The sequence below is a fragment of the Triticum urartu genome, chromosome 6A (genome assembly GCF_056163025.1).
Source record: "Triticum urartu cultivar PI428250 chromosome 6A, HENAU_Tu73, whole genome shotgun sequence".
Lineage (NCBI taxonomy): Eukaryota > Viridiplantae > Streptophyta > Magnoliopsida > Poales > Poaceae > Triticum > Triticum urartu.
The window spans coordinates 486146132-486158181 of record NC_141878.1 but is presented as its reverse complement, the minus strand read 5'-3'; positions in this window follow the sequence as shown (position 1 = coordinate 486158181).

Here is a 12050-nt window from a genome sequence, read left to right as displayed (position 1 = left end):
GTCAAACGGGGCTCGTTGATAGAGTGGGAGCATTCCGTACTAGTACTACTCCTACTAGTACCAAGTTTGTACTCCTAATACTATATTACTAGTACTACCACTATACAACTAGTAGGTACGTGCACGGCACAACAAGGAACAAAAAACGGGAAGATCTTGTTTTGGGTGATTTATCTTTTTTTCAATCAATGTAGTATGAATAATATGATGTGGGGGGCACCCATGAAGCTTATGTGGCTTGGTTGCATGGCTACGGAAGGTTAGAAAAAAATAAATAGACAATGTGTTTAGAGTGCACTCCACTAAATAGATATATATACTTTGGATCCATTGCAACAGACCGGCACATCTATATCTATACCCCCTATGTAGTGTGTGAAAAACTTCGAAAGTTGGTCGTTGGATGAAGCCAATCCAACGGTACAAAGATGGCAAATCTGAGCACTACTGGTCGTTGGATATCATCCACCAGATTTTGCCACATGTATAATCTAGAAGACTCCATGGTTGAACTTAATTCATGACTAAGGGCCTCTTTGATTCATAGGATTGCAGAAACACAGGAATAGGAAAAAAGTAGGATTGGAATGGCATGTTCATTGGATCCCTATAGGATTTGAGTTTGTTTGATTGTGTCACATGAAAAACAAAGGATTTCTTTCAAGAGGTTGGAGTGCATGTTAGAATTCCTGTGAAACGTAGTACAAATGAATCCTTAGGAAAATATTCTACATGATTCAATCCTACGAATCAAACGACCAACGTAGGAAAAATTCCTAAGGATTCTAATCCTTCAAAGATCCTATGAAAATCCTTTGAATCAAACAAACCCTAACTTTGCCACAACTAAGCTTAGGCAAAGTTATTAGTTCTTCAAAACGAGAGAAACAAGTTGGCAAGCCTAAGGGAATCTTGCCACATTTTTTGTGTGTATGTCATGTGGGGCCTTAGTGTGGCTTGCCTAAGGTGTGGCTTGAATCAAACACTCGCCTAAGTTAATCGAACTTGCCTAACCTTACATTCCACCAGATTTTGCCACATGTTAGAATCCAGAAAGCTCCACATGTAGAAGCATAATGCACAAACCACCAGAATCTCATGCATGCAATGCACGTGTACCTTACTAGTACTAGTTGGTAGTAGTAAGAAACAAATTCTAGTTTTGGCACGAGCTCGTATTGCGGGAGCACCACAAGGCCTGCCGCAGGAGTTACATTTCCCTCTCAGGGCCCACGGGACCGAACTTCAGTGGCTTAGTGGTAGAAACAAGAAACGTGATGGTCACCGTGGTTCAACTTCCATGGACAAGCTATCATGTCTGCTGACACATGTATATCAAAACTAGAGTGTTTATATTTCAAGCATGTGAACAAGTATTATTCTAGTACTTTAGATCCATTGCAATGCACGGGCCAGCACATTGGTAGTAGTAGTGTCCATCTCTATCTCTAGAGGCATTCCCTCGTTCATCCTTTTCTCTCACAAGATAAACTACTCATACAAATGCATCTTGATGTTCCGTGGAATGCACGAGGATGTTTCCTTGGGGGTCTCTCTAGCGCGGCGTGGCCGTAGTTGCAAGTTGACGCCCCTTGAGATGCCGACGTTGAGGGGCACTCGGATTTCCTCCGATGAGCAGGTAAGATGAGTTTGATCACGTAGTAAATGCATTCTAAAGACTACTTCCGTGTCCATTTCCTAATTCTCCCCCTGCCCACTGTTTCATAGGTTAGGCTCGGTGCGAGTGGAGATTGGCTTGCATATGTACGGGAGGGTACCAACATCAATTTGCACAACATTTACAACGGTGAAACCGTTCTCGTAGAACCTTTGTCCAACATTGGGATCAGCCATGCAACGGGCCACCGCATGAATTGGTACGATGGAACCACGGTGAGATTGACCAAGATAGCACAAACCTTGCACATGGCGGTCAAAGGCGGACCATGCTGTCTGCGGCCGATTTGTTGCCGTACGAGTAGGAAGACGTTGTGCTCCTTTCTAACTGCATCTTTGCGGTGACAAACCAGGGGACTTATTTTGTATGGGACACATCCTACGATTTACTCCCTCTCTCCCAGTTTATTTGTTTTGAATCTTTTCGTTTTATAAGTTTCAAATTCAAATTTAGAGCTCCCCATCACATGTTGAGATTACAATGTCCATTAAATCGTTGCGTGCATGTATAGTAAAGAAACAAATCTCGAGTTTGGCACGAGTTCGTGCTGCGGGAGCACCACAAGCCCTGGCACAGGAGTTACATTTCCCTCTCAGGGTCGTCGGGACTGAGCTTCAGCGCCTTACTGCACCTACCTTTTAGTCAATAACATGTGGACCCGATAGGTGACTAGTCCACATGTAATGCTCCCGTAGGCAGAGAGGCAGTGGGGCCAAGAGGGGTGAGCCGCAGGTCGGGGGACGTGTGGTTTCATGGGTTCGAGCGGCGTCATGGGAATCGCGGTTGGCTATGGTAGAAACTTGATGCTCGCCGCATTTTAGGTGGCCCACATGTCATGCACACGAAGGCAGAGGGGCGGTGCGGCCGAGATGGGTGAGGCGCACGTCGGGGGGCGTGGTACCGTGGGTTGGAGAGGCGTCGTGGGAATCGCGAGATGAAATGTGATGGCCGCCGTAGTTGAACTTCCATGGACAAGCTGTCATGTCTACGGACACATGCACTGCATACCGATCACCGGAAGGAGTAGCAGAGAAAGCTATATATGCGGATAAATAGTTCCTTATAGTCAAGCGGACCCACGCTACTACTCTGTTCCAAAGACATGCACACCATCGAAATAGTCCATCTATATCAATATACACCAAGAGGGAATAATTTTTTTTACAAGAGAGGAAATAGTTCATCCATCCATAATGCCCTCCTGCTGGTGGAGCCTTTTCTTCTTCTTCTTCTTCTTCTTGTTCTCATTCTCTGTGGGAGACGGCTTCGCAACAAGCTCTTTGGACCTTGCAGCTATCTCGAAACTCACACGGGCATCGAGGGCAGCATATTTTATCTGCTCGTACGTCAAGGGATAATTCTCCCATCCAGACGACCTTAATGCCACCGTCTCGTCACCCTTCTGAAGATTTGTACCGAGCACAAAATTTCTACGTCAAATAGGGATGGTGTCTGTTTATCACAAACTTCTACAGGAATTTTGATTCTGGTTTGTAGGTCAGCGATGTTATTCAAATCAAGGTTGTACGGCTCCAGCTTCTGTTTGTCCCCTTCGATGGCTGCCCCACAGAAGTATACGTCCTCCCGAGACAATAAATCGTGAAGCTCACCTGGTATGGAGGGCGAGTGTATGATGTGGTACACCAAAACATCATCTTCGAAGCACAGCTGAAGGACGGCGGCGCGCTGGATCTTCCCAGGGGCACGCTCCGTGTACTCTGCGTCGAGACCGATGACCCTCGTCTCTACCTTTTCGAGGGAGTTGGATACATTGTTGATCCACTACCGAAAAACCCTTGGGTGGACGGTGACGGTGGCAACTATGCGCATCGAGCCTTCGACGAGGACATGTTGGATGCTAAAAACCTGCATCTCGATCTCTATCGCCATTTGGAACCGCTGGAACGGAGGGCTATGGTTTGGAGAATTAGGATTAGATGGCTAGTCTAACTGAAGTAGTAGATGATTATTTAAAGAGGTTAAAACAATGTGAACACAGTGGGGTTTGGATGCAAATGAAGACGAAGGGGAGGTGAAGAAGCCGAGGAGAATCGGTTCCCGATGGAGAAGTAAATGGGAAAAGTGGCGTGCAGGCAGTTGATTAGACGGCTAGGTAGACTAAACGAAAAGGCCATGCGGGTAGACTGATGAGTCATACCTGTTCATGTACATGCCCATCCTTCCTGATAGGTGGGACCTATGCAAACAGATAAAAAAATGTGTCGTAGTTTTTTTTTGAGCGTGTGAGTGGGAGACACAACATTCTCTGGCTAAGGAATACTCCCTCCGTTTAGGTGAGTATAAGTCACCTTATGAAAATCAGGTTTTCCCAAAACCTTTAGGCGTGGAGCATTAACTTCCTGCTCGATCCCCTCCCAGCCTCGTTAGCCAGCGTTCTCTTCCTCTGCTGCCGCGTTCTACCTTTCCATTTTTCCTCTTCTCAAGTGTGGAACGATCTGCATGCCGTCCTTGATGCACCAGAATGACCACTGCATGCATCGCGGCAGAGCGTTGATTGGGCATGCACGAGAATTTGGTTCTGCTCGCAATATGGATGATACCTGAACGATGAAGTGAATAGGCATGCTAGCACGGGAGACCTATTTATGCTATACAATACTAGAGTACTCGTGTACCTACTACTACTAGTAGTAGTAGTACAACTGTGGTACACTTGATGGTCAAAATACTATTCATCCGGTCCTCACAGTGAAGTGACAACACCCTGCGCCTGACACTAGTCTAGGCGGCGTGTTCGGGTTACCAAAGTCAGCCTCACCCTGTGCACAGTGCAGTCTGTCACCGCCGTTGTACAGCACATTGGCGCCTTGCCTCGTCTCCCTCTCTGCTCCCATAGCACCACTCCATCTCCATCTCCTTCTCCGTCTCCATCTCACTGTGCCCCTGTGTACTGTCGCCTCACTCGCCTCCCCAAGTACCACTATTCCCTCGCTAGCCGCACCAACACCGACATCCTTCTCCCCCGTAAATCAAGCCCCCTTCCAAACTCCACCATGGCCGAACACGAACCGCGCAGCATCCATATGAGCCGCGATTGGAGCAATCTCCCTAGTGACATCCTCAACCTCTGTTGTTTGTGTATGGATATGTTGAGCGCCCTGCGGCTGGCTGCATGCTCGAGGGACATGCACACGGCCATCGTCAAAGCGAGGCCTAAGCTTTTCAAAACACCCTGCTTGCTGCTATCTGGTCTTGAGAGATTGTCTCACCATGATACGGAGGCGTGCATGATGCCCCTCGACTTCAATCCGATCTCCATTAGCCGAAACTTCTTTGCAGGTATGTAGTGGGTCGCCGTACATCATTTCCCTCAACATCGATCCGATCACCATCGCCTAAAACTTCTTGGCAGGTATGTACCGGGTCGGCATGAACTCCCACCGGATGGCTGCCTTCGGAGAAGACGGTAAAAAGTTGGTGCTCATGAACTTCCAGACCTCCCATGAGATTATCCTTCCTCCGTTGGATTATATAGAGTATTACCATCGCGGTCCAAGTCATCTAGATTACTACGTGAGTTGGACGGACCTTGTTTTGCAGAAGATTGTAATCTGCCAAGTGCCCACACGACATGCGAACTACGCAGACTTCAAGCTAATTGCCTTGTTCGACTGCGGACTCGCCTATCTTTATGCCGGTGCCTTCTTTAGCCGGAGACAACTCGGCTCGCAGTGGATCATCGTCAAAGCTGATACACACTTCTGTGATGCTATTGAACACAATGGCATCATCTACGCGATCGACAAAGCAGATGGCACCACGTATTGCTGGGACAGCGCGTGTAAGTTGTTTCCTCTCATGTTAATGATGAGGCCATGACACTGTTTGAACTTTTTGTGATGATTGGCATATCTCTGTTTGAGCAGAATTTGAGTAGAACTATGGCAATGTATTAGAGATGACGTAAATCAGCTATATTTGGAATGAGTTAATTCATGCGATTGTGACCATGTCATTACAGCCAATTTGTACCCTGAATAATCAAACGGTTAGGAATATATGGATATTATCCTTATTTTACAGTAATCTATATACCACTACTAAATATGAGTGTGTATCAATGGCCATGTTAGTTTCCTCATTTTCATGGTGTAGAAACATGCACCACACTGTTGGTTTCATCTAACCATACATTAGTGAAGTAAATGTGCATATGGAGAACTCTATATTTGGAAGTAGTGAAATCCTGCAATGCTTACCATGTGTACATGCCTATATTCTCCCTTCAGCAATCAATGGCTAGAATAATATCCTCACAAAAATTTTGCCCATAGAACACGAGTATATAACAATGCATGGTCTGATAGTTACATTGAGGAATTTGTTTGTGAGGACAGAACATGATTACATAACATGCATGACATGGTAGTTTCCTGTGAAGAATCGATTGCGAGATAACATGAGTATAACCATGCATGGCACATCTATATTTTCGAACCCAGTATACATTTCCCTATATTTTCCTCCCAGTTCCAACAGGGACATATCAATGTTGTTTCTTACATTATCCTACTCATACTCTGAACAATGCTGATCTTACATTAACAATGCATGTCCTTTTTGATATGATGCAGTGTCCCTACAGTTACTGCCCTTTGTAATCACACCACCTTTGCCAAAAACAGGGAAGCACAACTGGTTCCTCGCTCGATCAGACGACGGCAAAAGATTGATGATCATTCGGACACATGAGCCGGAAAAGTTATATTGCAAAAACCCCACTGTATACAAGCATCATGTAATACGTGAGTATCCGGACAGTGGCTGTTACGTCTATGAGCAGGATACCAGCTTGTTGGGGCCTTTAGGATTTTTCAGTTGGAGGCGGGTAAACAGCCTTGGTTCACACTCTCTGTTTCTCGGACTCAATTATCCGATTAACCAGGAGATCACTGTTGGCAAGGACCTTGATGGTAGAGAGGCTCTGTTTGCTATGGAAAACTGTGTCTACACGGCGAGCCCTAGGAGTTCAGGAGCAAACTCCCCTGATTGTCAATGATACAGCCTGCAGCCAAAAGAAGGTGAGAATGACAAAGGCATCCGGATTAACTTTGATCCTTGGATGTCTCAATTACGACAGGCAGTGATGTGGTTCGAGCCTTCAGGTTGATAGGTAATTGGGCTGTTGCATCGAAAGGGTGGAGTACTGGTGTCTCCGGATCACTGGTCGCTGAAGCGGGGCTGCAAATTATGATGGTGTTGGATCATCTCTTCGAATGACTTTGTTGTATTTGCTGCTGGTTCTAGATGGGTAGTTCTTTCTTTTGTTATGCATATTCCTTGTCATTTGGTCATCCTCGTCTATGTCACTCTTACTATGTAATAGTTGCCTCTGTTTAGAATGTCATTCTCATCTGGATCACGAGAGTCTGAGCGCTGCAGATGGGTGTGTTTTGGTGGTGTAGCAAGACTTCTTATGAACTATCATGTCTTGCTGTTTATGTCAGTAGTAGTCACTAGTCAGTGTTTGAATGTTGTATATATCGTTGTTTCGAACTGTTTATTGTCTCGAACTACTGGTGGGCTAAATGAGGGCATCACCATTCTCCAGTGTTCAGAGTATATCTCCTTTTTTCAAGTTATATAATTTGAGCTCAGTGTCTTTTCGATGATGTACACTTGTTTGGGCCAGTGAGGTGTCGTTGAATATGGGCCGAGTAGTAACGCAATGCCAAACAGGTCAATTATGACTCTCAGGTCAGGCTCTTAAAAGATCCTGAAAAAAAAATGCTGGGCTCTCCAAAAAAGAATGAATAAGGACTCTTAGGCCGACATGTGGGCACCACCGGTGTTTTCATGCGCTTGCGCGCCGAGAGAATATTGGCGCATGCTCGAAATTCATGCTACCTTTTCATCCGCAGTCTCCCGCCCCTCCCCCACCTCTGGAATCTCGATTCCTACTCCAGTTCCCCAAAATCCCCCTCCTATACTCCCTGTACTCAAGCGCACTATCATGTCACCGGTCAACACGGATCTCCGAGCCGGAGATCCTGAGGTCCGTCCTGCCTTCGGTCGCTGCATGTTGTCGCTCAACAATGGCATGGCGGCGCTTGACGACCAGTTTGCCGGCAAAGTGCTGATGGTAACCATCAACGGCGACCGGCCTCCCGTCTCACCGGATGACCTTGTCAAAGCTCTTGGCATTGTGCACGGCATCCAAATAAGTGACTTTCTCATTGAAGTCTGTCCGCCACCGGCTGATTTCTTCGTCAGGTTCCGGACAACTTTCGACTGCAGTCGTGTGTTCGAATCTTCCCGGTGTTTGTTCTGCGATGGCGCACTAGTGAGCTTTGATCGGTGGCACCCAGGATGGGGCTCGGTGCCCTCTGAGCTTGAGTTTTTAACAAAGCTTACCTTCCACGGCATGCCTCGACGTGCTTGGAACAGCGAGTCCATGAACGATATTATCAACGACCTTGGAGGTGAGCTCGTAAGTATGTTTGTTCCTCCAGATAGCTGGGCTCTGACGGTTATGGCATGGATGAAGAAGCTGTCCACCATACCGAGTGTGATTGGTGTTGAGATACCGGTGCAGGAACCGGGGTTGTACTATTCGTCGCCACCAAGGCCGCCGCGGACCACGTTAGGGATGTACCTATATCGAGTGTTCGTGCATGTCGAAGAAGTGGTCAATCCATCAATCGAAGTCCTACCGCCGCCGCTGGTGCCAGGGTCCATCGACGATGTCCATTACAGGAGTCAACGTCAGACTTTCCCCGTATTGCTCGGAACGATGGATGGCACAGGGCCTACTCCATCGCGGGGCGGAGGCCACTGCTTCTTTGGGAGAAGAGGCAGGGCTGGCTGCCTAGATGTGCTCTAATTTGAGGTAACAACTGAATCTTGTCAGATACTAGTTAAATCCGAGCTATGGGTGTGAAGCACTGATATGCTAGTACATTTGATTGTGACCTGTTCTAATTTTGTATCTGAACTTTTTTTAGAAAAGGTTGTACGTCAACTTAATATGCTAGGAGAACTTATTGCGTTGTCTGTCTGTTTTCTTTGCACAACATTCAAGATATTTCCCCGTCATTGATAAAGACGATGAACCGTTATGTACGACTTCATTGGTTTCAACATAGCCCTTCCCGTAGCGATCCACTGTTTCCATCCTGATTGTGCCGCCTGCGTGAAATTTTTGTATGCAAGTTCAGTGTGCTATGATGTTCTATATGATTGTCTCAACTATATAAGTTTTTACTGAGCATCAGCAATGCATATGGCTGAAAGATGTATTTACGAGCATCGGCCGATGGGTCTCTCTCTCTCTCTCTCACACACACACACACACACGCGCGCCCACACATGCACAAGTGGGACCCGTTGAATTATTTATTTGCTCGTGACAGCTTTTAATTAGGTTCCACTGTAATCTAACTTTTTTCTTAAATTATTAATTGAGCTCAGTGACTTCAAAAAGTTGTACAGAAGCCTTGTTTGGGCCTTTCCGGCGTCGCTGAATGTGGGCAGAGTAACCTTGTTAGGTTGTGCTGTACTACACAGGCCTTTTTTTGCTATTTTTTATTAAATAATACATTTTTTATTAATTTTCATAAATATTACGCTGGGTAATTTTTTTTCAAAAATAATACACCGTCCCCCGCTGTAGACCGACTGGGCCTAGTCGGCCCACATGTAACATCCCAAAATTTCAATTTGGAATGTTATACATTAGATCATCATGCATATCATATTTTATTTTGCATTTTGGTTGATCCTAGAAATTCTACGCAACTCAATGACCCACGGAGAGAGTTGGGGATTACGTTATTTTCATATTTGAGTTTTTCTCAAATTTTGAGAATAGGATCATTTGATTTTATTTATTTTATCATCAATTATTTCTATTACAAAAAATATGAGAGAGGGAATAAAATGACTTTCCCAAAATAAAGAAATATTGAGGATTTAATAATAAAATCAAATAAGATTTTATTTCGGAGTTTTTCAGTGTTTTATTTGAATTTAGGAAAAAATGTGTGTTTTTCAAAATTGCATTTAGGTCCCAAATAAATGTTCACCTTGTGAGGCTTGATTTTAGAAGCAAGTGAAAATTTATTTCGGAATTTTTGGAGTCCGTTTAGTATTTCTTTTTATTTTTTTTCCGAGCGGAATAATTAAAAAAACGAACCGACTTCGGGCCGTACCCGTGCGGGACACCGCCCGGGGGCAGCCTTTAAATAGCGCCGCCCCGAGCCGCCCCAGGCCATCAGCCCCACCTTGATCCGTGCGCGCCGCCGGAGCCGCCGCCGCCGCCGACGACGATCCCGCCGCCCGAGGTTCGCCGCGCCTCATTTTCCGTGCCGAAAAAAAATTCGGTGTTCGTCGTTTTTCTTTTTCTCGGATTAAATCCGCAATTTTTCTAATCGCGATTCCTGATCCGATTTTCGTTTTAGTTTAACTTTTCGCTCGTTTATCGGAATCAGGCGATTCAAGCGCCTAGAGTTTCGTCTCGAAACCCTTTATCCGTTTAACCAACTTAAACAAGTTTTTGTTACTGTAAAATTTGCCCTAGATCCAGATTACTAGAACAAAGTTGTTTTCTTTCGCCGTTTGACTTTCGTTGCTTCGTTCGATTTGATTCTTTTTGCCAACCGAAGTTCTTAAGTTGAACCTTCTGGTTAGATCTCTTATTTGAGTTTTACCTGTGCATTAGATGAGTACTTATTGTATGCTTGTTTGTTTGTCTGCGATAGAATACCCGGAGTGCGCCGCCTGTTACTTCGAATCGTTAGGTTTCGCGGATCATCAGCAAGGCAAGTAACACTTCGATCATACCTTTTCTACTACCTAGTTTTATTGCATTAGATCAATCCTCACACATTGCATGATTAGGATCTAATTAAATTATGGGATGGGAAGTAGATGAGGTAGTACCTATTACCTCTTATTATCAAACCTTTGGGAGTTACTTCTACGTTTGCTTATTATGCCATGCTATGCTAGTAGACGTGGATTGGGTGAGTGATATCCATGACAAATGTGAGATTGTTAATTAATGGTTTATCTAAGGTGGCAACTTAAACACACATCTGGGTGGATTGAGGCACCTGGGTATTCCAGGACTTGCCTGTTTTCTTTTGGACCGCCACCCAGGCTCAAAGGGATCATGAGACTATTCATACTAGAAACTTCTGTGTGCAGCCACAAGCTATTATGGGCTCTAGCATAGTTGACTAAGTTGTGCGAACTCTTACAGTGGTAGACTAGCAGATGTAGGGGATGTAGGTGGTACGGTCTACCCGATCGTAAGGTGCTAGCGCTTCTGAAAGACTATGTCTCGGTCATCCGTCTTCTCAAACACCATGTAGTGCGAGAAACCAAACAGAGGCGATCGAGTCTTGTGGGGAAAAGTGCGCAAACCTCTGCAGAGTGTAATAAACTAATCATGGTTAGCCATGTCCCCGGTTATGGACATCTTGAGTATCTAGTACTTGGATTATCATGTGAATCTCAACATGTTACTCTAAATTAATTTTTGTTGGGTTATGTTTAATGATGATGCTTAATTGGGATTGAGAATGCTGTCAACCATTCTCAATGTTTAACAACCACCATGATAGTAATTAAATTTTATTCCTTTGAAGTAGGGAAAAATTGGCGTTACGCAAAACTGTAACCATAGAGCTTTCCACCAGCCAAATATGCATATAGTATAGTTGTTTCATTCCATTACTCTCTATGTGTTACCTTGCCAGCATATTCCATGTGCTGACCCGTTTCGGGCTGCAACGTTAATGTTGCAGACTTTTCAGACGACGATTAAGGAGTTTTTAGGTCGTGGTTCTATACTCAGTGATGCCGTTGGAGTTGATGGACTCACTTATCTTCCAAGCCTTCCGCTGTTATAGTTATTAGATGGCCTTAAGCCATATTTATTGTAATAAGTTCTCTTTTGAGACACTCGATGTAATAAGTGTGTGATTGCTACTCTGCTATAAATCCTCCGAGTACTATGTGGTGTCAGCATTACTGATCCAGGGATGACACCGGAGCACAGAGATCAGACTGTTTGAGGTCTGGTCGCTACAGAGATGGTATCAGAGCACACGCTGACTGTAGGACACGATCACTAAGCTAGAGACCTAGATCACTATTCACTCTCTTCTCTTTTGACCTCTCATCTTTTCTACTCTTTAGGATGGCAGATGCAAGGAACAAGTTCACGCAACCGGATGAAGATTCACCCTTTGGACGCCACTTGAAGGAAGTCACTAGATACTTGAACATAGGAGTACCAAGCTTCACGGGAACCTACAACGCCACTTTACCTGAAGAAGAGCGCTGGATGATTCAAGTTCAAGTTCCAGGAAGGACGTTCATGCCAGTCACTGAGCCCATAGAGTTT